This window comes from Delphinus delphis, chromosome 16 (genome assembly GCF_949987515.2).
Source record: "Delphinus delphis chromosome 16, mDelDel1.2, whole genome shotgun sequence".
Classification (NCBI taxonomy): Eukaryota; Metazoa; Chordata; class Mammalia; order Artiodactyla; family Delphinidae; genus Delphinus; species Delphinus delphis.
Genome location: NC_082698.1, coordinates 17,065,613 through 17,089,089, shown reverse-complemented (window position 1 = coordinate 17,089,089; position 23,477 = coordinate 17,065,613). Strand labels below are relative to the sequence as shown.

Below are 23,477 nucleotides of genomic sequence, written 5' to 3'. Positions count from 1 at the left end.
GTGTGGTCCCCATTTTAGAGGCAAGACAGCTGGAGTTCAGAGAGGTTTGAGCACCTGACCAAGGTCACTGAGTTAGTCTTCAGTGGAAGGAGGCTTTGAATCCAGGTGTATCTGCCTCCAGAGTCCACGTCATTGCCCTGGTTAGGGGCATGGGGGTGTGGTGGGGGATGGCTCCGGTAGGTTGGAAAACATTTGGTATCTGCATGCTTAAGCCGTGACATTTGAGCAGTAATTTTCTGACATAGAGATTAGAAGATTCCAGGGGCAGGAAACCACATGAGCAAAGGCATGGAGTCATGGAGTTCTCAGAAAGGCAGGGTGGCTGCAATGCCGTGTCAAAGGGCAGTTAAGAGATCGGGTGGTGGTGGCTGGTTCTGAGGCTAGAAAGGTTGTTTGGGACTCTACCGTGAAGGACTTGGAATGCCATGTGCTAGAGAGACCTCAGATTCTCATGGGCACATGAATCCTCCGGGGTGCTGGTTAAAATGCAGATTCTGGTATTGTAGGCCTGGGACGACGGGTCCTGAAGGTCTGCATTTCTCCCACCTCTTAGCAGTAGCTGCTGCTTTCATGCCTTGACTATGAGGCTTCTTGGCAGTGGTTCTCAAACTTTGCTGCACGGCAGAATCACCTGGGAAACTTAAAATCCTAATGCCCAGGTCATGCCCCATTCCAGTTAGGTCCGAATGTCTGGGGGGATGGGAGCCAGACATCGGTATGTTTGAAGGATATTCAAGTGACTCCAGGGTGTAGGACTGAGAAACGCTGCTGTAGGGGGTGGGATGGTCCTTGCTGAATTTGAATGCGGGGGGGACTGACTGCTCCATTCATAGAATGGAGAGGACAGATGGGTGTGAGAACGATGATCCCAGTTGTTTTCTTACTTTATTCACGGAGTCTGCAATATCTGCTGAGTGCCTGCAGCAGGCCAGGTACCGTTCTGGGGGCTGTGGGTACAGCCGTGTGCTGCTATGATGGTCTGAACTAGTGGGAAGACGGGGTTCCGAGAGCAGAAGCATTTTAGGAAGGAGGATACCCGGGACTTCTGAATTACCCGTCATTTGGTTGGGACCCCAAACTGAAATTCCTTTTTCTCTCTGTGATGAAAGGGCTTAGTGGGCGTTGAGTAGTGAGCTAGCAGAGGACAGGTTGACTTGCTGCACCCAGATCCTTTAGAAGCCTTGTCATGTATGTACAAACACCTTGCCTGGCTAATCACTTCTGCAGCTTCCTTAAGGATCTCCTCTAAGGAATATTTACTTTGCTTCTTTTGGGGTTACTTTAAGTGTTTGAAGATAGCAAAACATTTTTCTTACACATAATGCCCATCTGCAATTCCCGTTTTTCAACAGTTTCAGCTGATGGGTGAGAACCAGTAAGCGCTGACTGAGGCTTTCTAGATACTCCGCTGTCTCTGTAACCCATGAGCCTGTTGCTGGACCTTGATACGGACGCAGAAAATAGTAAAGTTGGCAAGTGAGAACAGGGGTGCACGAACTTACGGCATAGCCTCTGGAGGAGCCTGGCCTCTGAGTAGTGGGGCTGGTTGGTTAGGGAACATGTTAGTTTCTGGTGAGTGTCCGGCTGAAACACTGGAGGTCAAAATCCTGAAATATGCCATGCTCTGCATTCCCCTCCCAGATCTTCATGAACCAGGAACTGTAAAGGGCATAGGTAGGGGACTTCAGGACTGTGGTGGGTCCTGTGGAAGGGCCATCTGCTTGTAGTTACCTGTTTGGAGTATCATTCCCGCTGGAGCCAGATTAAGCCTGTCTAGTAGTTTCAAGACCCGGTGATGCTTCTAGAATGGAAGCACACGTTGGGCACTTGGAGCTCTGGTTGTTGATTATGTTGGTACGTGAATTCAGGAAGCCCTGTGCTCAGCCTGGATCCTGAAATGAGAAGGTTTCACACAAGGGTCAGAGACTCTTGTTTGGCTTGGACCTTTCTACTTTAAGCCCCTCTTATTCTTACAAGGGCCCTGGCTTGGCAGTTACACTATATGGTCACCCCTGTTATTATCAAAGACGGCCGTGGCTAGTAACCTTCGCATCACTTGAGGAAGCGTGGATTAGAGCAAGGGAAAAAGCTGCAGGGCGGCTTCTGCCCGTTACCCCTCTGCCACCTCCCCTCTGCCATCGTCGGGGCACCATCGTCCTGGGGTGAGTTGGGAATTTATTGGACCTTAGAAATCCTGAAATCTTTGTGAGTCCAGGCTACGTCAGTTCCTTTCCTCTGCCATCTCTGCAGGATTCTGGAGGAATAATTAGTTAATGTTTGCAGAGCACTTTGAAATGCTCAGATGAAAGGCACCAGAGAAGCACAAAGTATTAGTATTTATTATTAGTCTGAACCAGAATGGGCAGCGCCTCTTGCCTGAGCCAAGCCCGTTCCTTCTGCTGTCTTTTCCTGCCCAATAAAATTGAAGAAAAGTGTGAGGGACTGCACTCAGTCATGCACTCAGTCATCATCTGTCCGAGACTGTGGCCAGGGGAGGTGGAGAAACACGGGCGCACAGTGGGTGCAGAACAGGGGGCTCTCAGCCCGGGCATGACCAGGGCCTCCATGCCTGTGGGGTCTGGGGTGAGGCGGGGGTTTGCCATTGGTTCTCCTTGCCTATGCTCCGTGTATTGTGTTTTTAATTTCAATTTCGCTTGATTCAATGGTATTAATGCTAAGGAATCTGCTTCCTGGGGACCCAGAGGTACTTGTGTCAAGAGAATCTGGACCGAGAATGATCTTTTGCTGTGGTAGAATGTTCCAGATTGATTTATATTGGCCTCAAGTATGTGTGTATCAACATTTCATTTCTTCATATAACATTTTGGCATGCTAAGGCAGGTACCCCGCAGCTCAGGGCAGAGCACGGCACCCCGAGGGGAGCTCTCTGACTCTTTCCACTTTCTTTCTTAGGCTGGAATTGAATTTATCAGCTGCCCGGCTTGGTGGGGGAGATGGAACTGGGAGGGGGCTGGGGAGGGGGGGAGGAAAGAAAATCCTTGGGCCAGTCCTTTTGGAAATGAGAGATTTGGTCTACCTTCTGCTTATCAGCAGAATGATTGGTCCCCCCCCCCCCAACACCCCCGCCAAAAGAAAAAAAAAACCTTAGCAAGTCATTAATAAATAGCCCTGCTGCCCCCAGATCCTGACATCTTCCGAGACAGGAGCACCGTGTGAGCCCCCGGCAGCCTCTGCTGCCTGGTGTTCTGTAAACTAGATGGTGTCTCTTTGCCCCGAGGCTCAGAAACCCGGAGGACTGACCACTTCTTGAGGCTTATCTCCAGTTTGCAAAGAGCCCCCGGCTAGCAGGGCTGCAGATTCTTGTACCAGCAGCATCCTCACCCCCAGCATATTACCTTCGACTCTTAGTCTCCTCTTAACACGGAACAGCCAGTAATACTCATATCCTAGTTAGCAGTGAAGCCAAAAATTGGTACATGTTTTCTATACCTGAACAATTTCTTGTAGGAACCGTGGATTTAGTTTATAAGACTTACCTAAACTATGAGGGATTCGGAGTAACATCTGGGGCAGGACCTGAGAGTTTTCTGAATGATTTTCTCCATGAGCTGGGCACGGCTGCTGGAATGAAGGACCCATGCAGTGGGTGGAAGCGGGTGGTGTCCCATCTTACCCCTGAGGAAACGGAGAAATTGACCAGCGATGGAGAACTAAGCCTCCTTCTTTCTGGTCCCTCCTCAGGTGCGCTTTTCAGCTGCGCACACCGTTTCCTTTGCCACTTGTACTTTAGTGACGGAGGCACCGTTAAATGGGAATTCTTGGGGGAACCCTGCTGCTCTTGGTCCGAGCCTGGCTGGGAGCGAGGGGTGGGGATCGGGGTGGATGTGACCCTTTGCATTTGAGCCGAGGAGAGGGCTGGCCACCTAGAGACACCCTGTCTGGTCACTGAGGACTTTCTCCCTTCCACCCAGCGCCCTCCTTGGTGGGCATCCGCCTTGCAGCATTGCCTAAGAAAGCATCTAGTTATTGGAGGAGTCAAGCATTCCCGTCCTGGTCACCTTATTTTTCAGAAAAATGACCAGAGGAACCAGATTTTTATTAAGTCCCCTGCTGGGCCTATTCATTGTGTCTCACTTACTTTTCACAGCAGCTTTGCAAACATAGTATGTTTATGTTCATTTTACAAATGAGAAAACTGAGGTCCAGAGAGGTTCAGTGTAGACCTTTAGGCTTTGAAAATGCATCTTATTTACAAATCAGAATTTTTGCAAAGAGGGCTGGAGAGAGCTGAGCAAGGTGGCGCTGGAGCCATCGGCACGTAATTATGGAGTAGGCCCAATGCTGGGCGATGGAGGAACTGCTGGTCTCTAAGAGGCATTGAGTAATTTTTATTTTTATTTTTTTTTGCGGTACGCGGGCCTCTCACTGTTGCGGCCTCTCCCATTGTGGAGCACAGGCTCCGGACGTGCAGGCTCAGCGGCCATGGCTCACGGGCCCAGCCGCTCCGTGGCACGTGGGCTCTTCTCAGACCGGGGCACAAACCCGCGTCCCCTGCATCGGCAGGCGGACTCTCAACCACTGCGCCACCAGGGAAGCCCGTGTTGAGTAATTTAATTCATCCCCCCGCAGCCCGTCTCCCATCACTGCTGAGGAAACAAATACATTTACATCGTTACATTAGTGGTTGTGAAGCTTCCATGAGCTATGGAAAGCGTTTGACCAGTGCCTGGCTCATAGCAGGTGCTCAGTAAAGATTAGCCTCTCTCAAGATGTGGGAGGAGATGAAATCCCCTCTCTAGGGTATGTTGCCCTGTTATTCTCTGCTGCATTCTTTCTGTCCTTTAGGCTTTAGGAAGGCTGGGATGAGCGTCTTCTCGAGGTCCTCAATGTGTTGGTATTGAGAATGGGTGGAAGGTGGCTGGCCAGAGACTCGGCCACCCCTGCGGGCTTTATCCCGAGTCCTTTGTGAGAGCCTTGCTGGGGTGGACAGCCAGGCGTCTGTTTCTTTCAGTGCACACTTCCTGAGCACCTAGCATTCACCAGCTGCAGTGCTAGGAGCTGGAGAGAGAGGTGAGGAAGACGTGACCTTGGGAAGGCAGCCATGAGAACGAGGAAGTAGAGTAAAGTTATGGGTGTGATGGTGGAAATCTGGGCCGCGTCCAGATGCGACACAGGAGCGAGAGTGGGTTTCTGGGGCCAGTGGGACAGAGCGCCTGAAACCCAGAATGGGGATTCTCTCTGTGACCAAAGCACCTTTGAAGAAGTCCTCAGGAGGGTCCAGGGGAAGCCATGTCTGATTGTGTCTCTGGTTTATTGGATGGGCCCACTGGTGGTTTTAGAGGCCCTTGAGTCCATTTGGAGAAGTGTGCAGTGGCTTAACCCCAACAAACATAACCAGTTTAAATGTCACCAAACATGGTGGTCCCTTTCACCTTTTGTGTCCTACATAAGTTACGGCTATCTGCTAGTTTACTGGAAAATATATTTTCTTTAAAGTTTTTTCTTTAGGAGTAAAATGATATGTTAGAAAACATAAAGCAACAAGAAAGAATGGTCTGTAATCCTGCTACTTGGAGAAAAAGCATTACTAAAGGTGGTTGATTTTTCTTTTTCAAAGTGGTAAATAGGTGAGTGTTTCGGATATATTGATTTTTCAGGCGTGCACGTGGTCACACGGACAGCCAGCATTTTTTCATGTGGGTTTCAGCCAGGCTTGACACCTGCCCCTTAACGAAAAGTAACCCCCTGCCTTATTTGTCTGCCAGTTTCCCTGTGGATCACTGTGGACAGCGTGGGGAGGAGGCAGGTTGACGTTATGTTAAAGACTTGACAACCCAGAAGCGCTCTGTTGGTTTCTTTGTTGTAACCTTCGAGCTAGCTAGCGACAGGCTGAAATGTCACCTTTGCCCTTCTTTAAAAGCAGGAGTAATAGGTGGTGAGTGGATGGATGCCTCTTAAAATACTGGGAAGTGCTGTGGCCCTAGGTGAGCTTTATGGAAGTTAGTTATGTGTATTGTGTTCGTCTAACAAATGAATCTTCTGGCCCTGAAGATAATGAGGTTGGGGGGCAGCGATGCCACCTTACCACTCACCTGAGGGTTCCGGTCACCCAGAACGTGCCTGGCCTAGTGTAGGGGCCTGGCATGCTTTTTTGATTGATACAGGCCTTGAGAGCGAGATGTAGTGGCTGCCATGCTGATGGGGAACCAGCTGAAAAGAAGGTAGCGTGTGTCCTCATGGAAGCCGCCAGAACTGCCGCCCCCTACTTTACCCCCTCGTTGCGTGTGGATCCAGTCTGGTGCTTTGTGCCCCTCTTTCCTGCCTGGAAGTACAAGCATCCTGTACAGATCAGCTCCCTCTTGCCCTCTCCCCTCCCTCTTCCCTCCCTCTTCCCTCCCCCTTTCCCCTCCAGGGTGGGATACTGCGCTGGCTTTACCTGATAGGAGGGTGCTTTGCTGAGACTGTACCAGTCGCAAGTTCCCCGTGGCAGTGAGGCAACTGGATGCAGAGGCTGGTGCATTCTTCTAATAATAATAACTTGTGTGTTTATAATATCTGATATTGTCTTACAGTCTAAGTGCTTTTCAGATACCTTACTATTCTCTTTAGTTTATAGATACACTAACCAGGGCTTGTTTGGGGAGACGGGCAGGGTTGTGGGGATAGAAGGAAGGGAACCAATCTTGACTGAATCCTGAAGCTCTGCTAGAAGCCGCCAAGCAGCTCCATGACGGTTTAGGGGAATCTTTGCATCCACCCTGTGAGGGAGGTGGTTGAGGGGAAATTATTTTACAGTAGCTGGGGGTTGGGGGAGCTGTAATCTCTGCTCGCTGTCACATGGCAAGTTGGGTGAGAGCTGGGACTTGACACCCACGTCACCTGACTCTTAGGCCCCGCAGATCTTTCTCTTCTGTCTCTAGCACCCAGTATAATGCCCGGCTCCCGCATCAATAAATATTTGTCGAATGTTAAATGAGGCTTAAAGAGACCGTTCACACTGGACACAGGAGCACAGAGAGACACATATGTTTTCTGCCCTCGTAACCCTCACTTCCAAGTCCTGTGACCTTGGGCTGGTTGCCTACGGTGTCCCAGCTCAGTTTCCTGAAAACTCATCTGAAAAATGGGTAAAGGACTTAGCAGAGGGCATTTCCTATAGGAAGAACGCAAATATTAGAGGACTTCTACTGCGTATTGTTGTCTTTTCATTTTTCCAACCACACAGCTTCCCTTTTTGTTTCTACCTCCTAGGAAATAGATTTCTGATGACAAACTGTAGTGTTGGATGATAACAACAACAAAGAAAGCATTCCTGACGTGATTGCCAAAATCCCCAAATGTGACAAATGTCAACTTAATAACGGTGGTCATGGAGCTGACATTTATTCCTTGAGCACTTACCATGTGCTGGGTTCCACTACCTGGAGTCTTGATGTGGCAGCATCTCTGATTTGAAAGAGCTGTTGTAGCTCCCATTATATAGACAGAGAAACTGAGGTGCCCTGCCTGAAGTCTCTAAGGAACTGGGTGGTGGTCTGGGATTCCAGCACTAGAATTGGTCCGACTTCCCACTCTTTATAAACTGCACCCAAAACTTGACAACCCACCTGTGTTTGTTCTGGGCATTTTCGTATCTCACTTGGCTTGTTTACAGCCTGACGTTTGCTCTGCCCATTCTCGGAGTGCATGGTCAGTGCAGGAGGAAACCCACACTGGTCTTTGGACTGAACCAGGGTGCCAATGGCTGACTCTTGTTTTTCTGCCTGACGGTGGCGAGCCAGGGGCACCAGGGAGGTCTTCAAATTTCCCTTTCCCCACTGTCTGCCCCTTCTTTAGAGAATGTTTTTAACAGGTGAGGCTTTAAATCTTATCGACATCTCTGAAGAAAGAGGAGGAAAAAAAAATCAAGACATGGCCAGGGAGAAAAGCTGTAGGTTTTTTTTTTCGAGATTTTTTTTCTTTGCCATTTTTCTTTCGTATGCACATTGTAAAACCTCTCTTGGATGATGAGTTCGTGTGGTTTCTTGGTAGCCCTGGAGCAGCTGCTGCTGAGTCTGACCTAGTGCGTTGCAACCCCCTGTTCTGTGGGCCAACTTGTGCCTTGTGTGTCTGCTGTTTGCAGAGGGTGAAAGGGAAGGATCAGAATTCTGTTAGGGTTGCAGACATTTAAGAAATCTCTTTAAGTTTGAGGGCCAGTTGGAGGGAAGAGATGCAGTGGCTTAGAACACGAGGCCTGCAGCTGAGCTTTGGTATACCTAGTTGGAGACCAGACATGAAGGAGACCAGACACAGTAACAGAGGAAAATTCCACTTGACCAGAAGGCTGGGAATGAACGTACTGGTGCATGGGGCGGGAGTAATCTGGAGAGGAGAGGCTGGTTCACGAGGGATGTTTTTGGTCACTTTGCTTTACTTCAGGCTAAGTGTTCCTTTCCCTTTAAGTATGAGATGATACCTGGGGATGGTTTAGAATTGTGCAATAGCTCCAGGCGTTTTATTCCTGCTGATACTGATTATGTTAATAACAATATCATAGCTAGCTAATAATAGAATAGCATTTACTAAGCCAGGCACCCTGGCAAGCATATGATCCTTACGAGAACTCTGAGATGGCTTTTGTGTATATTCCCATTGTACAGATGAGAAGACGAACGCTCAGAGAGGTGAAATCATTTACCCGAGCTCCCCCTACTTTTAGATGGTTTGCTTTGGTATCTTCTCTTAAAGAACTTGATTTCTTGGAGTGTCAGCGCTTGGCACGTATTACACACTCAATACATACTTTGGTGAGTGATCAGAGTTACGGAGCTGGGGTTTGAACCCCGGTCCGAGCTGCCTCTGCATGTGATCTGGGAACTTGGTCTGAGCGCATGCAGGCCCCGTGACCCCTGTTTTGCTGCCTTAGGTCCTCACAGTAGTAGATTCGATGAACCCAGTGGGGGCTCAGTGGTCCGAAGGAAAGGGAGCAAGGGGACTTCGGGGAGGCAAGAACAAGGCTCCCGGGGCACTTGGGCATTCAGGGCGTAGCGTGGACTGTCATTCAGGAGAGTTTGCGGCATGAGTGTTTTCCTCTCCATTTGCGGCAGCGTGTGACTCGCTGTGTGCCCACCTCCCCCGCCCCGTGCCTGCAGAGCGTGTTGGGCGGACTCCAGAAGGCCTTTCAGATGGGACGACTGGTTAGTCACCTGTACTTGAACGGAGGGACCTCATGAACTTGGCTTCCCCTCCTTGGGGCGTGGGGAAATTTAGACAGCTGGGGTTGAACGCTCAAGGCAGAGCCCTTCGCCAGGGTACGTAAAGACAGGAAGAGGGATATGTTTTAAATACTTAGAGTGAACTATTTCTTTTTCTTTTCTTTTTTTTTCTTTTGTGGTACGTGGGCCTCTCACTGTTGAGGCCTCTCCCGTTGCGGAGCACAGGCTCCGGACGCGCAGGCTCAGCAGCCATGGCTCACGGGCCCAGCCGCTCCGCGGCATGTGGGATCTTCCCGAACTGGGGCATGAACCCACGTCCCCTGCATCGGCAGGCGGACTCCCAACCACTGCGCCACCAGGGAAGCCCCCCGAGTGAACCATTTCTTACTTTCCCGTTGGCGTGTGGACAGTAATGGCGTGCCATTATCAGCCGGTCTGTTCATCAGGCAGCCAACTCGACCAGCCTGTCTGTTGACTTCCTGCGTTTATTACACAAAGTGCACGCTTCTCTTTTCTCCTTCTTTCCTCCCTGCAGTTAGATCGCGTGCTTCATGAGCATGAACCCCATTGGCCTTCCGTCTCATACATCAAATGGGTGTAGCTGTAGTGGTGCACGACCACTCACTCATACCTGTCCTAAGAGGGAGGTATCTTCACTTTGCAGGCAAGGGTCAGGAGGCATAGAGAGGTGAAGCCATTTGTCCAAGGCCCTAGAAGTACTAAGCCGCAGATCCTGGATTTGAACCCAGGCATTCCAGCTCCTGGGCCTGTGCTCTTAACATTCTGCTGGTCTGAATTAGTGAGGTTTTAAGTTTATTTATTTATTTTTAATTTAATTTAATTTTAAATTAATTAATATTTTTGGCTGCGTTGGGTCTTCGTTGCTGCACATGGGCTCTCTAGTTGCCGGCAGCGGCGGCTACTCTTTGTTGTGGAGCATGGGCTCTAGGCGCACGGGCTTCAGTAGTTGTAGCACGCGGGCTCAAGTAGTTGTGGCTCGCGTGCTCTAGAGCGCAGGCTCAGTAGTTGTGGCGCACAGGTTTAGTTGCTCCGCGGCACGTGGGATGTTCCCGGACCAGGGCTCGAACCCGTGTCTCCTGCATTAGCAGGCGGATTCTTAACCACTGTGCCACCAGGGAAGCCCTTAGGTTTATTTTGAACCAAGCTGCTGCTTCTAGAAGCTTCTGTCAGCTGACTCCACAGTGGGGAGATAAGGTGGTGACCTCTGTTCGCAGGGTTAGCTCAGGCTGGAAGAGAGAGCACAGGACCTGGTTAGATGGGTAGAGGTGGCCAGCCCTTTCTGGGGATCAAGCCCTCTTTGACCTGAAATCTTTAAGTTCAGCCTGCCTCCTGCGTCTTTGCTGCTGTCAAAAGACCGAGACCTGAAGTTCCTTCTCTCAGATTTCTGGGAGCTCTCGAAGTGGAGATGGCCAGATTCCGTGGTCAGGGCTGGTTGGGATTGCAAATAAACTGAAGCCTGGGAAACTTTCTTGCTATTAATAGTGCAGACCTTTGGGGGAGGGAATAACCAAACTTGATGCTGTTGGAATTGATTTTGCCTGTCCAGATGACATACTAATGAGCTAAGTGGTAGCTTAGATCGTTACTGCTCCTTCCCCAGCCAAGTTCTTTTAAAGCCTAAAACCACAAAAGCAGAGAACAAGTTGGTTTAGAGAGGCACAGTGGCCCTGTTGAGCAAGGGGAGGTGGTCAGCTTGGGCTTACACATGGGAGGGTGAATGTTGCGCTCAATTCAGAATGAGTTGTGTTACCTAACTCTGTTTCTTTACCTGGCGTTCCTTTTTTTGTTTTTGAAACAGGAATTTGACTTGTCTGGAAATTGTTAAATTTAATTTTTATTTTATACTAGAGTATAGTTGATTTACAATGTTGTGTTAGTTTCAGGTGTACAGCAAAGTGATTCAGTTATGCATATACGTACATCCGTTCTTTTTCAGATTCTTTTCCCAAATAGGTTATTACAAATTATTGAGTAGAGTTCCCTGTGCTGTACAGTAGATCCTTGTTGATGATCTATTTTATATATAGTAGTGTGTAGGTGTTAATCCCAAACTCCTAATTTATCCCTCCCTCTACTTTTCCCCTTTGGTAACCCTAAGTTTATTTTCAAGTCTGTGGGGCTGTTCCTGTTTTGTAAATAAGTTCATTTGTATCATTTTTTTAAGATTCCACATAGAAGTGATATGATATTTTATTTGTCTTTCTCTGTTGTCTGGATTTTTGATGGGAGTATTTCTGTCTCTTCAGTGCCTTTGGGTTATTTTGGAAAGTTTCTCTCCCAGCCCGTAGTGTGTCAGAGAGTACGCTGTCAACCGATCTCTCTCTCCAGGGAGAAAGTCTCTGTAAAATAACCCCGAGATCCCTATCTCTTCAAATCACCCACTTTGATTGTAACATCCATTGTTCTGCCCTTTGCTTCCTGGCATATTCTGGTCTCTCGCTGCGTACAATTAAAAACACAAAAGAGCCTTCTCTGTCCCAAGTGCCCGGAGTATCCCAGTATCTCACAGGAGTCTTTGGAAGTGGACAGAACTGTATTTCCTTCCCCAAATGAGGTGATTGTGCTCGAAATATCTCCTGGTAGTTTATTAGAGGAAACCACAGGCTGGGGTCAGAGGCAGTTCCTCCTGCCTGCAGCCTGCTGTCTTCCCTCTTCTTTCTAGATCTTTCTCCCCGCCCCCCCCCCCCCATTGATCCTACCCCCCAGTGGTATGCTCTCCCATGGGGGCAGCCCTGCTTCTTTCTCTGCAGTGCTGTGGAGTTGGAGCAGAGCGCCTTGATGGCGACCTGTCCTCACTCGTCCCTCTGGAACGTGAGGAAGGAATGTGGGGTGTGGACTTCCTTGAGCGACTGGGATTAAGCCAGTGGAGTCCGCCGGCAGACGAGAAGTGTGTGGGCAAAGGGAACTATTGTGTGAGGCTCCTCCGGACAGAAAGCCCGCCTTCATCTGTTACTGTGCTTAATGGACAATTGAGACATTCAGCCCATGTCTGAAAGGAGAGTGGGCCGGAATGGTCTCGAAGACCTCCCAGACGAGGGCTTGTAGGAGCAGCAAATAGAGACGAGGATTACCAACAGGAGAAACGACTGGGGCTGAGTCCTGGGAGAGAATGTTTATTTCCCTGCTCTCTAGGAGGGATTTGGAAAGAGCCGTAATCCTGGGTTAGGAGTAATTTGTTATAGCAAAATGATACTTGAGTGGCAGGCCGCTTCTGGCCGAGGCAGCGAGACTTGTGTGCAGGGGGGTCGGGGGGCCTCCAGAAGGTCAGCCTCACTACATCTTCCCCCTGGCTCGGGGGTTTGTTCCTCCCCAAGCAAAATTAACCAGCACCGCTGCCTGACCTTTCGGCTTCCTGGGTGTCACATTACGAAGCGTCACCACATGCTTGTCACAGCTAGAATCGGACAATAAAAATTCGGACAGGGAGACCTCGCTGGAGCCACTGAACTCTTTCAGATGTGACCGGAGGGGGGAAAAAAAAGAAAAAAGAAACGCAGCCTGCTTCATGGTTTCAGTTGGAGTTTGAGGACCGGAGCCGAGGTCTGTCTTGCATTTGGTTCCTACGTGAACTTGACTAAAGCACGTTCATTGGTTGCTTGTTGGTTGCCAAGACTGCCGCTGTCTCTCGTTGTCATGGAATGGGGGGAAGAAATACAGAATAGGGAGGAGGCCCTATATCAGAAAAATCCAAGCCTCGAGAGCTCCCGGCCGTGGAGAAAGGAAGGAATTTTTTAGCGTTCTTGATTTTAATATCTGCTGAGATCGGATCATGCATGCATTTAAAATAACCCTTCCGGGTCGTCAGGACCCTGTTACTCTCTGGCTTCGTACCTCTCAAAGGTCATCTGGTTGGCTACGTCTCTAACAGTTTACCTGGTAGACCTGTAACTCTTCTGGCTTTTAAATCCCCGGTGCAGTTGGAGGAAAAAATAGCAAATCTTAAGTCTCTTTAATCTTATGTAATTCTTTTCCCTTACTTCATTTATACCATTTATCCTTTGAGTTCGGAAGGATGGTGGAGAGGTCGGTCAGGAGATTTTTTTTTTTTTTGGTCAGGAGATTTTAGACAAGCAATTCCATGCCCATTTTTTGGATGGAGAAACTGAGGTGCAGAGCCACCCTGACCTGCCCCAGGTCACAGGACAGTGGAGGATGGACTGTAGCGTTCAGGTCTCTGAACTCCCTGTGGTTCTGTTGACTCATCTGCTCTGCTCTATTTGTTTTTAGCCACGGGCCTTGAAACAGTTAGCACACACTTCTGTTCCTCAGTCCCATGCTCTTAACCGGCAGTTCTAATCCAGGGTATCCCACGCTCTTTACGTCTCTCACGAAGTCTTGTTCACCTGCCATGGTAACATTCCTTCCCCAAGATCCAACGCCAGCCAAAATCACATTTGGAAATTGTTTCCCAAGAAACTTTGGAATGTTTGCTTCTTTTAGAAAAAGAAGAGGTTCACCTGTTTTTTGCTTCCTCCTTAGGCATTATGGGTGGGGTCTGTGTATACGTGTCTGTCCTCTCCTACCCCACTTGTCTCTGAAATGAGTGTGAAAACCATCAAGTGACTTTTTTTTTGTAATTCGTTTAAAAAACAGATCTAATTCACATACCGTAAAACTTACTCATTTAAAGTATGCAATTCAGTGGGTTTTTAGTATATTCATAAGGCTGTGCAGACATCATCAGGACATTCTCATCACCCCAAAAAGAAACGCTGTACCCACTAGTGGTCGCCCCCTAATCCTCCATCCCTCTACTGCCCGCCAGTCACTAACTTACTCTCTGTCCCTATGGGTTTGCCTACTCCGCATATTTCATACAGAAGGAATCATACCATGTGTGACCTTGTCTGTCTGCCTTCTTTAAGTTAGCGTATTTTCCAGGGTCATCCACGTGGCAGTATTCATTCGTTTTTATTGCCAAGTTAATATTCCCTTGCATGGCGACACCGCATTTTGTTTATCCATCCATCGGTTGAGACTTGGTGTGCCCTTATCTCTCCATATTCTGAGCTCCCTTGATGCCCATACTTGGACCCTGAGCCGCTCCAGGAATTCCAACTTCTTCTCCTGGTCTTGAGGTGCGTGCATCCACCTTAGCACGCTTGTAGGGGAGCAGGTGGTAACCAGAACATTCCAATTAACTGGACTGTACTGGACCTTTTTATAAGAAGCAGTAAGAAAAAATGTGGTGACCACAAGTTTGACTTGAAAATGAGAAGATGGTAAATGTTTCTCCGCCTAAAGTTGGGTTGTCTCTGGTTTGTCTCTTAATGTGAAGTCCCTACATTGGCATGTGAGCCTTCATTGTTTGTCAGCCACCGTCGGGGCGGCCGTGGGGAACGAGCTGGGGCTGCCCTGCCTGGAGGCTGGGGACCAGGCGACCTGCTTGAGCGAGACGGGGGGACCAGGGCTCCTCCTCTCCTTTCTTCTAGTGGCTTCATGTCCACTAGGCATGGCTCAGAGACTTGGGTGCTTGCAGCAGGGCTGACATTTCTTGGAATTCACAGCCTTTCTTTGGGGAACTCAATCTTGAAGCTGCCTGAAGAGTGTGAGATGGCGAGTGGGGGGCGCTTTTGGTCACGACAGGGGGACACCCTGTCTCTAAGGCTGGTTTCCTGCTGGCTATCTGTGTAGGGGTGGTGGCTGCACACTTTCCCTTCCTGTGCATCTTCTCTGCCCTCTTCTGGGGGACACCCGTTGCCCATTCCACTCAATTCTGGCCTGAAAATACCAAAACTCTACATTCTGGTTCAGAATCCCTAGTGACTGCATGGCTAAGTCACTTAATTTCTATCTGCCTCACTTTCTCCTCTTTTAAAATGGGTTTGGAGATTATCTGCATTGACCACTTAAAGAAGGGTGTGACAGTCAATTTAGAGGTTTGAAAGAGCCTTTGAGAAAGGAAGGTGGAATCTGCATATATGCTCAAGGGACTCTTCATTGATGCCGCCCCCGCACTGATCATTTATGCTAATGACTGATCATCAGAGTCACCTGGCAAGTTGGGACAAAGACAATACAGACCCCTGGGCCCCGTCCCAGATAGTTTGATTAAGCAGGTGTGCAGTGGGTCAGGAGAAAAGTCTCTCTCTAAACAAACCAGTGTGGTTTGGGAGCCTGGGACCATGTCACGGTCAGGAACTGAATCTTTTTTCACGATGTTTCTCTTATCTCTCTTGTGGTGGTCTGTGTACCACTCATTAGCTTACTGTCTTACTGGCTGGGTCCTAGATGACTTTTCTAGGCCTCAGAATATGTAGTCCACACTGGATACTAAGCATATGCTTTGTAAATGCTGCAGGAATTCATGTGTTAGAGCAGAGGGGGTTTTTGAGGTCATGTTCCCAATTTCCTACTATAGACTTAGGCCCAGAGTGGGGAAGAGGTTGCCCAGTGAAGAAGTGAAATCAAAGCGATTACCCAGCTAGCAGCAGAGCTGGGCCTGGAAAGTAGGTTTCCAGACCCTTTCTCCCAATGTGCTACTCCCAGGAGCACACAGTCAGTCATCATTTTCAGATTGACTTTATCTGGAGAGTGGAAGGAAGGCCTTGCCCCAGTCTAAGGGGCCTCATCTGGGTTCGAGAGGAAGGGCCAAGTGACAAACTTCACAGCTTGTGCTTCCATGAGCTGCTATCCCATAACCTTCCTGCAAAACCACTGACCTGGCGAATGCAAAAATATCTCAGGGACCTGGGTGTTGAATAGTTGGCCAGGTAAAGAAAACAGTGAGTCCCAAGTTTTGGTTATTGGATTTTGTTCGTTTCTTCGTTTGTTATTTGTTTGTGTTGCTTTGTTTCTCCCTTACTACCTTATTGTCCTCGGGAGCTCTGGTAGAAATAATTTTCTGGTGGCCTTGGAGGAAAATAGTTGAATGTTTGCCCAGTGACCTGTGGGGGGAGAAGAGAGATGGTAGATGATGGAAAAGGATCCCTTTGGGGACACTGTGAGGCGTTCCCTTAGCCATGCCCTTTGAGACACTGATCCCTGGTTAGAGTTCAGGTGAGGATGCCTCACAGTTAGTTGATAAGAAACCCAAGGAAGGTGGAGGGGAGTTGTAAATTACGTCAGGATGAAGTTGAAACATGCTGGTGACCTGGAGCCCTGTGCACCGTGGGGCTGCCAGCTGACCCGGGGACCTCAGGCGGGCTGGGGCTGCCGTGCTGGCCCTAGTGCCCTCCTTGTCAAATGTTGGTTGTACCTGCCTGACTGTTTACTTTGTAGGCTTGTTGTGGAAGTGATTATGAACTGTAAATACTCTCTGAATGTGAAGTGATACTATCAGGACCCTTTAGTTATTATGATTAAGAGCAAAAAGGTTAACTGTAAGGGTTTCATTTAAAAATCTTACAAACCTAGAGATGATCGCGCTAAGTGAAGTTAGTAGACAGAGAAAGGCACATAGCACATGACATCACTTACATGTGGAATCTAAAAAAATGATACAAATGAACTTACTTACCAAACAGAAATAGACTCAGACATAGAAAACAAACTTATGGTTATCAAAGGGGAAAGGAGGGCAAGGGATACATTAGGAGTTTGGGATTAACAGATATGCATTACTATGTATAAAGCAAATAAACAGCAATGACCTACTATATGGCACAGGGAACTATATTCAATATCTTGCAATAACCTATAATGGAAAAGAATCTGAAAAAGAATATATATATATACACACATAACAGAATCACTTTGCTATACATCAGAAACGAACACAACATTGTAAATCAACTATACTTCAATTAAAAAAAAATCTTATAACAACCAACCCATAGAGATAGAGGATAAAAAAGCTATTAAACTGTTGTTTTGCACGGATGCCTTGATTGTCCCTTCCCTCCCCGCCTCCTTGCCCTTTTCCCCGTATTCTTTTTATGTTGAGAAATGGGGTAGTGACTTTAAGGGGAACGTTTCAAAGTTCCTATTATGTTGGTTTCATTGAGGGAGGGGGAGAGAGAGCCTTCTGAGGTCTTTGGTTTTCTTTTCCTAGGTAACTAGAGTATATCCTCACTTATGCTAAATCCCAAGCAGCAGAAACCACATGTTCCTGAATTTTCTTCTTCTGTGCAGTCATGCTTCATAGGCAAATAATGCCTCTTTAAGCAGAACCTCTATCTTAGGTTCTCAGTGGATTTTCAAAAGAAGGAATTACTGAACTATGTTTTAACCTAGGACAAAGCAGCCTAATCTCCTATACCCTCTGCATCTGTAGGAAAATTGATCAAACGAGTTTTATAATTGTGGCCCCTGATGATCCTGCAGGATTCTGGAGCCTTCTGAAATGGTTTCACAGAGTTTCTGCTATTTGGTATATGTGATCACTGCTGACTTTTGGAAACCTGTTGGGACCTGTATGTTTTAGAGTATTAAATTAATCACAGCTTCTTATATTTCAACCATGCTGGGTAAATTGGGGGTCCCTGATCTCCAGGGCATATTATTTATTGATAGAAGATGGGCTGGATTTTCCATCTTCCAGTTCTGAGAAATGAAAAAGGCTTAGAAAGTGACAGCAAGCCTGTTCTTTAGCAGACCTAAGTGTGTAGATGTGTATTAGAGGTGAGCCTCATAGTACGAGCTCCTGAAGAAAGTGTGTATGTGCCGTCAGTGTTAATATTTGGCTTCCTGTTGTCTCACTTACTAAGTTTTCCTATTTTCCTCTTAGGATGAGGGGCTGCTGGTAGCCTTTTCTTTTGTCAAGTTCAGTGATGTGAACTTAAGCATGGTTTTACCCCTTCCAGAGTAAAGTTTTGTAGTAGAGTTGGCCTGGTCCATGATGAGCCTGCCGGGGGGAAGGTGGGAGCAAGTTACATTGCAAGGGAGGAAGGATGAATGCATTTGGACGTGATAGGCCATGGCTGGCAGTACTCTCAGTGTGGGGGGTTTAGGCAGGGTGTTTCCATTTTATAAGAAACACAACTTGTACCGCTTTCTGGCACTAGTGAGTTAGGAAGCCCTTGTGGTCCAAATCTACCATGAGAATGGTTTCCAATTAATTTGAATTCTTGTAAAATGGATTTTCCTAGGAAAAAGCACCCCTACTGAGAAATAGCTTGGATTGAAGAGGATGTTTTGTAGGCGTTTTTGTGTTTAGGTAAAGAATGCGTATCAGGCTGGGAAGGGGAGCAAGGCCTTCAAAGTTTAAAAATCGGCCCTTTTCTGGGTGATAGGCTTTCCATGGGGCTGTTTTCCAGAAGAAACTGGTTTAATCTCCATTGAACAGTCTGTTCAGGCCCCACGGTGCCCCTTTTCCCACCCTGAACCCTGCATTTTGCCCAAGCCGGGGGCTAATGCCATCTGTTGGTGGCAAACAGGGTTGGCACAGTGTGGACTTAATTCCAACGATGTGATGTGTGACGGACTTCTGCAAGAGAGGAGCTTCTGTGGGCTTCCCTTGTGGCGCAGTGGTTGAGAGTCCACCTGCCGATGCAGGGGACACGGGTTCGTGCCCCGGTCCGGGAAGATCCCACATGCCGCGGAGCAGCTGGGCCCGTGAGCCGTGGCCGCTGAGCCTGCACGTCTGGAGCCTGTGCTCCGCAACGGGAGAGGCCACAACAGTGAAGAGGCCTGCGTATGGCAAAAAAAAAAAAAAAAGGAGCTTCTGAACCTGCAAAGTTGATCCCAAAGCATCCAGGGCTCGTCACCCCTGACCTGCGGAATTTCTGCCTGATGCTCTTCTTTTTTAAAAATAAATTTATTTATTTTTATTTTTGGCTGCATTGGGTCTTCACTGCTGCGTGCGGGCTTTCTCTAGTTGCGGCGAGCGGGGGCTACTCTGCGTTGCGGTGCTCGGGCTTCTCATTGCGGTGGCTTCTCTTGTTGCGGAGCATGGGCTCTAGGCACGGACTTCAGTAGTTGTGGCACGTGGGCTTCAGTAGTTGTGGCTCGCGGGCTGTAGAGCGCAGGCTCAGTAGTTGTGGCGCACAGGCTTAGTTGCTCCACGGCATGTGGGATCTTCCCGGGCCAGGGCTCGAACCCGTGTCCCCCGCATTGGCAGGTGGATTTTTAACCATTGCACCACCAGGGAAGCCCCCTGCCTGATGCTCTTCTGTGGTGACTCCCTGACATGGGATGCGTTGCTAGTGTCTCCTGGGAAGTGGATGAGAACTTTTGGACATGCGAACCTTTTCCAGCCAGAATTGCTCAGGGATTTTCAGACTTCAATTTTGGAAGAAGGAATGGTTATTTCCGTTGAGATTGTGGTCCAGTGGTTAGACCTTGTGACTGGGAGTCACGGCCAGAGAGCTCATATTCTTTTCCAAGCTTTTGCCCTCAAACTTGAGTCTGCCAATGACAATTCCATCCAAAAGGTCCTGGGATCTTCCCGGACCAGGGCTCGAACCCACGTACCCCGCATTGGCAGGCAGACTCCCAACTACTGTGCCACCAGGGAAGCCCCTTCATTATTTTTAAATGGCTAAAAAAATCAGTCAAGGGGGGGGCGGTTTCCCTGGTGGCACAGTGGTTGAGAGTCCGCCTACCGATGCAGGGGACATGGGTTCGTGCCCCGGTCCGGGAAGATCCCACATGCTGCGGAGCAACTAAGCCCGTGAGCCATGGCCGCTGAGCCTGCGCGTCCGGACGCAACGGGAGAGGCCACAACAGTGAGAGGCCCGCGTGCCGCAAAAGAAAAAAATCAAGAGGGGAATACATATTTCCTGACCCAGGAAAATCATAGGACGTTCACATATCAGCATCTGTAAATAAAGTTTTTGGAACACAGCCATGACATAATGCATACATGTATTGCCTGTGGTGGCCTTTGTGTTAGAACAGCAGAGTTGAGTAGTTGGGACAGAGATGGTGTGGGCTACAAAGCTTAAGATTATTTACTATCAGGCTCTTTACAGAAAAAGTTTGCCAACCCTGCTCTGAACAAATAAGGGGGTGGTCTCCATGTGCCCGTTCATCTATGGAAGGGAGTGAATGAAAGCAAGTACCGGGAAGCTGCCTTGGTGTTGTATCAAGGATGTGGGGTTTCCCGGCAACTTCATTAGCATCATCGTTGTTGTTCTTTGAGTTGTCCTGTGTGTTTAGATAATGCATTTGTACAAAGACCTCCCAGCAGCCCCTCCTCGCTATCCTTGTCCCGGAAATGGGACTCATGGAGATGCGGATGCCTTTGGGGGAGCGGGTCCTGTCAGGCCCACTTGAGTACCTGCCGATCACCAGGAACATAGATCTTGGAGGGGGCTTCTGACTTGGAAGACCCTCCCCATTTGCCTTTCCTTTTCCTTTTTTATTGGGGAAGGTGGAATAGGAGAAATTAGAGCTGCATACCTTCTTTTTTGCTGACAATTCAACAGGCCTTTAAACCACCTTGATTCATTTCAGGCCATTGGTGGTGTATATATTGAAGACTTTGCCCACAGGTCCAAAGCTTAACTTAAGCTTCCTGAGATATGTCATAAAATATGACTGGGGCGGGGGGAACCCTAGTGGTCCTTCAGCAGAACATTATTATGAAACAAAGGATGAAATGCTTAAGCCAAGATGACCCTATTTACTTATTTATTTATTTTTACAAATGAAATTTGAGTAGACTCCATTTCAACAGTTTTCAATGCAGGAATTCCCACAGCCCCATTTGATTGCAGTTTGTTGAAAAGTTTAATGTTTTTGTAGGCAATTCATAATTTCCACATTGAGCAGCCTAAAAGGAAGGGAGCCTGGAGCCCGGTGTTGCTTTTATAGTGGGATGGTGGGAACTTTTTTTTCCCCTTCCCCAAAAGGATATAAAACCGAAGTTGAACTGTTGGGAAAATGTGGCGTGGCGATCCAGCCCTTTCATTAATCCGAGATGCCCCTCCTTCAGGTCTTCCTTTAGGACCCAACAGAAGAGAATTTCCTGCTGCTAAACGTCTCCAGGAAGGAAAAGATTTTCCTCTGGGCTGTAATAGTACCTAATTTCCTTTTTCTTCCCTTTATTTATTTATTTTCCCTATTAATAAGGACCAATTGTAGAAGATGAAGGAACCTGGGAAACCCATCACTTTTGCAGGAGGTTAATAACTTCCTTTAAAAAATCCTGGCCTAATACTTCTTTCCCCAAAAGGAACCTCGTCAGCTTGAGTGCCAACCAAGGCCCAAGGGACGGGCACAGATTTGCGGGGACCCAGCGGTTCTGTGGGATCGAGTTGCAGTGGGACAGAGAGGTTGAGGCTGTCACTGCAGGGTCGCTGTGAGTCGGCCGGGCGGGGGCCGTCTTCCCCACCATCTGGATTTGGTTAGCTCTCTCTGGGCAGCAGGGCCGAGTCTCATTTCCTCCAACCAGTAATGTTATATAGGCAGTGATCCTGGGCTGCCCTAACAGAATTGAAAATTATGTGTATTGTAGGCCCGGAGTGCTGAAATGTAGGCTCATAAAAGTATGTGGTGCAGGTAGCCTGCGGAGATTGGCTGGGGCGCACAATGAAGCTTTTATGTAAAGTAGGAATTATAAGTCTCCGCATTAATATTGCATTATGGGTATGATCATTTTTGGGTGGGGTCCGCAGGGCAGGCCTGTCGCCTTCAACAAAGCCTGAATCTCCTCATTCTGGGGAGCTGGTATTTGGAGACAATCAAATCAGTTTTGCAGATGGCCAAAGACAAAAACTTGTCCATGAATCCAACCCTCACCACTGAGGGCAGAGGGAGGTGTAGGTGTGTGGCGACTCAGCTTGCCATGTTTCTTCACAGGTTTTCATGTGATGAAGAGGTGAGTGTTGGCGGGCGTCCATTTTGGTTGGCCTCAAGGAAATGACCCTATTGAGTGGTTTTGACCAATGAGGCCCATATGTTTATGTGGCGAGTGAGAATGGGAAGAAGTAAGGGTGAGACAGGGCAGACTAGACTCCCATAGCCCCGCTGGCTCGGGTTATAGGGCTGAGGGAGACCATGGAAACATTTACTTCAGTGTCTCTTAATTTGGGATGATGTTGCTTCCGGACAAATATTTGGAAATAGTTTGATTAAAAGGGTCACTGGGGGGTGCCTGCTGACATTTCCTGTCTGGGGTCCCAGAATCCTACAAGTCCCTTGGTCCCCCTCACCCATCCCCTTCACAGCTAGGACAACTCCTTCAGTTTAGAGGTGAGAAATTGGAAGGTCTTGTGGTGAGTTCCCAGAACGCGTAACCAGGTTTCTTCACCACAGGAGGCTTCTAGGTAAAAGTTCTGGAGTGGCAGAAGTCGCTCCAACCCCGTCTAGATCTAGGTTGGGAAAACAACCGTGCGGTTTGGCCGGCGGCTCGTGCGTCAGGTCTTCCAGCTTTAGGTATCACCAAGTTTGGTTTTAATTTGCCGGAACAGTCGTGTCTTGGAGGAACCCATGGAAAAAAGCTTGTGGATGGTTTCAGCTCTTCATTTCATTTGGGGGTGGAGCAAACCCTTCTTTCTTTCCGGACTGCCCTTTGCCATCCTTTTTCTTTCTGTCTGAATCCTTCTGACTTGACAAGACCTACTCTGTGCAGCCTTCCTCAGTCTCTTTTCTCAGAAATGCCACCTTCTCTCCAGGCCTTCCCTGGGCACGTTCCCTGAGTCTCTGTCAGAGCTTCACCACATTCTGTCTTGACTTACCTGTGGTGAGTTGGCCCCCTCACGTGTGCCTAGGTTCTCTGAAGGAACAGATCTTTGTCTTTCCATGATGCTTCACAAGAAGGCTGTGCATGAGGCAAGCTTTAATCCATGTTCCTCAAGTAAGTTTTTTGTAGAATTAGTAATAAAACCAGCCGCTGGAAAGATCAAGATGGCGCCTTCATCAGTCGGCCTTTGGAGGTACAAAGGCTAGTGTTGATGTGTCCTTGTTAAAATCTTAGCATCGTGTCTAAGTTTTGTTTGGTTGTGAAATGAAACTGGTGTAATGGCACCAACAGAAGTCAAAATCTGGGAGTTGCTTATACACGTGCTAAATATCTCTGTGACCGGACGGGGCCGCCTTCCCTCAGATTCCCCGATCTGCGCGATGCGCAGCTGGATCAATTGATTGTTCTCTGAAAGCTGAGGTATCACTTTGGACAGAAGTAGCTCTTGCTCTTGTGCCACGTGTTCATTTTCTACCTCGGAGAAGGGTAGAGAAGGACCCATTTGGCATATACCTTTATTTTTCTCTCTGTGGTAAACCTGCGTGTTAAGAATTTCTTTGGCCTTTTGAGACGAGTGTAGAAATTGCATCGTGCCCTGTCTGTGCCTCTCTTAACAATGAAATATTTTTGTTTTATAAGCTTTGGGGTTGGATGAGGAATTCCATTCTCACCTTACTCAGGTAGCTTCTAGTAAAGGACAGCTGCACGTATATACTGAGCTTTCTTGAAAGTGA

General features: G+C 48.2%; 1 protein-coding gene across 17 annotated transcripts in view; it reads left to right on the top strand.

Moving 5' to 3' along the window:
• Positions 1–23,477, top strand: part of TCF7L2 (transcription factor 7 like 2) — a 196,968-nt gene that overhangs the window by 52,511 nt on the left and 120,980 nt on the right. The window lies entirely within an intron of this gene.